This window comes from Sinocyclocheilus rhinocerous, unplaced genomic scaffold (assembly GCF_001515625.1).
Source record: "Sinocyclocheilus rhinocerous isolate Xijiao unplaced genomic scaffold, SAMN03320098_v1.1 scaffold1155, whole genome shotgun sequence".
Classification (NCBI taxonomy): Eukaryota; Metazoa; Chordata; class Actinopteri; order Cypriniformes; family Cyprinidae; genus Sinocyclocheilus; species Sinocyclocheilus rhinocerous.
In genome coordinates this window covers 746,538-749,845 of record NW_015629044.1, presented here as the reverse complement: position 1 = coordinate 749,845, position 3,308 = coordinate 746,538, and the positions used below count along the sequence as shown (strand labels likewise).

At 30.7% G+C, this 3,308-nt stretch overlaps 1 protein-coding gene across 2 annotated transcripts in view; it reads left to right on the top strand.

Moving 5' to 3' along the window:
• LOC107738619 (transmembrane protein 114-like) overlaps positions 1 to 3,308 on the top strand; it is a 15,468-nt gene that overhangs the window by 10,808 nt on the left and 1,352 nt on the right. The gene's annotated exons all lie outside the window — the stretch shown is intronic.

The window sequence follows — 3,308 nt, the reverse complement described above, 5'->3', positions numbered from 1 at the left end:
CTAATTCCTCTTTTTCATCTTTTAAATGTTCCTTTCTAAAATAGCCTAATGCTTAATTACAGTCAGAAAGTTTTCCAGGTTTGTGGACATTCACACAAAGTCTAGTCACTGGTCAGGTGGCTGTAATTACACAGAAAATTAAGAGGCCTCACAGCATTTGACCACTGGATTTACAAAAATCATTTTCATTTTAAGAAGTGTTTTCTCAACATTTCAACATTGCATTAACTACTGATGAACACATTAATTTTGTATTTGAATTATCACTCAGTGGGTTATTTAACCATGTATTACTATGTCTTTGGAAGGCTTTTTTCTTTCAAACACATTAAAATGCACAAATTCACATAATTTCTTATTTACATGTAATGCAGGGGTTCCCAAACTTTTTCGTGTCAGCCAAATCTCTTTCACCTAATTCATTTATTTCAAGTTCCCCCTGAGATGTTAAGGTAATAAGTTAATAATTAAGTAACACATTTGCATGTTCACCATTCTCTGTCACATGTCAAACAAATTAAATATATATTTTTAGTGTTTTATTTTGATTTTCGTTATTTTAACATGATTTATTTTAATTTTACATTTGAATTATTAGCTTTTCATTAAACTCACAAACCCCCTGCAATTCACGAGCCCCAGTTTGGGAAACCTTGACATAATGTGCACGTCATAGAAAGAAATGCAATATATTTTCTTTTTATTTGCATTTTTATAGCAATATCGTACAATATTATCTTATTTAAATCAATATGATAAATGAGTTAGGTCAAAGGTAATCTAAAAGTAATCAAAAAGTAGTCTGATTATATTACCTAAAATTATTGATTTTTATTTTATGCCAAAAATCATTAGGATATTAAGTAAAGATCATGTTCCATGAAGATATTTTGTAAATTTCCTACTGTAAATATATTAAAACTTAATTTTTGATTAGTAATATGCATTGCTAAGAACTTGATTTGGACAACTTTAAAGGAGATTTTCTCAGTATTTTGATTTTTTCTCACCCTCAGATTCCAGATTTTCAAATTGTTATTTTTCGTCCTATCCTAACAAACCATACATCAATAGAAAGCTTATTTATTCATCCTTCAAATTATGTATAAATCTCAATTTCGAAAAATTGACCCTTATGACTGGTTTTGTGTCAGGGTCACAAATGTGTAATGTAACGGATTACGTTACTAACTACAATTTTTGTCATGTAATTTGAAATCAGTAACGGATTACAATTTTCAAGTAATCTACCCATCTTTGTGTGTATATATATATATACACTGTATATACATATATATATATATATATATATATATTAGACAATGTGGTGATTAATTAATCTAATAATCTGGCTGAGAAACAGACATTACAAAAAGTAGCTTTAGAACTTTTTTCTGATCCAACATATCATTTATTACATTTATTAGAATTTATTACAGTTTTCATTACAATTTTATCAGAATTAGTAATGAGTAAATGAGTATGATGACAATTTTCATTTTTTTGGGTGAACTATCCCTTTAATGTTTTTCTTGCGAATGCCATAATTCTGTAATAGGTAAATTTGTACATCAATTCTGTAATAAGAAATTTTATCACCATTGGAGCAATAACATTTTTCAGTCAGGATGTCAATTTGAAGGTTGACCCAAAAAGGAAGTTGCTAACAAGTTACTTTATTTATTGCTAACAAAGATTTGAATGGTTTTCTGATTTGTCAAACACATCCTTGTGGTCGTTGTCCTTATTTAGTAGGCCAACTTGTTAGCAACCACACACATACGCTGGCTTCAAAACTCATATTTGAGGCATGACTGTGTGCAGTTTATGTTGTAGAACAAAAAGTGAAAGTCTTTCAAATAATGCTTTCTGTATTTTATTCAGCTTTGTACATTTGAAATGTTGGTGCCAGTTTGTAGAAGGCTTTTTTTATGATATAACATTAAAAAGGGGACTTGGGAGCATTGACAATGGGATAGATTTTTATCCGGACCCATTTAACTGGTGCTACTCTATTACACAGACACTGTTTCATGTTTTAAAATGAAATATCTACCCACATCATTTGTGAGAAAATATGGGTTCACTTGAAATTCCTCTCAGGATAAAAGCCTTTCTCTTTCAAGATTCACTCAGTACCTATAACAGAAAAAAAATAATGTTGCTTTGCAGACGCCATGGTAACAACTAAACCCAACATGGACTCTGAACTTAATCAAATTGATATGAAGACATGCAATCATTGCAAAGCAGCGATGCCCCTAAATGTCACCAGACTACAGATCACAGCCAATAAATGACTGAAAGTCTTTAAGATTATTCATCAGCCTCTTCTTTAAGATACCAGCAGGAACTGATGGGCTCTGATGATGAAGGGGGTTCTCAAAAGTCATGGGCTTTTTAAAGTAAAAAAAGCACCAGCATGAATGACTTGCTTTTAAGTGCAGTGATCCTTATTGTGGAGGGTTGCATTAGACTTTCATTTCATTCTCACTGCTGCATAGACGGCGGAACAAAAGGTGCAGAAACGCAAAGTGTTTCCATTGACAAAGATACATTTCACTGCCAGTCAGACATTTGGACACACCTTCTCCTTTATTTTTTGCTATGTTTTACATTTTAGAAGTATAGTAAAGTTATAAAACTATTAAATAACACAAACGAACATATGAGTTTAGTAACCAAAAAAAAAAAAAAACCAACCAAAAAAACAACAACAACAACCTTGTAATACTTTTTAAACTATCAAAAAACTTAAACACTATCTGGTGCAACTACAACTATGTTTTGACTAGTTGTGAAATAGTATTATTAATAATAATGATATAATAATACAAATAAGTACTGCATCCTCAAAGGTGAAGTATTTTGATTTGGCGCTACTAGTGTCACTAAGCAGAACTACAAAAACAAAGCACATTTTCAAACAACCTTTGCAAACGCCCCTTACACTCATCACACCCTTACGATGAATCTTATCATTAACAATATCTTACTATTTCATCTGGGGCTTGATAGTAAAGAGTTAACATTTGTGACCCTGGACCACAAAACACTGGGGTATATTTGTAGCAATAGCCAAAAATACATTGTATGGGTCAAAATTATTGATTTTTCTTTTATGCCAAAAATCATTAGGATATTAAGTAAAGATCATGTTCCATGAAGATATTTTGTAAATTTCCTACTGTAAAAATATTATAACGTACTTTTTATTTAGTAATATGCATTGCTAAGAACTTCATTTGGACAATTTTAAAGGTGATTTTCTCAATATTTTGATTTTTTTTAACCCTTAAATTCCAGAT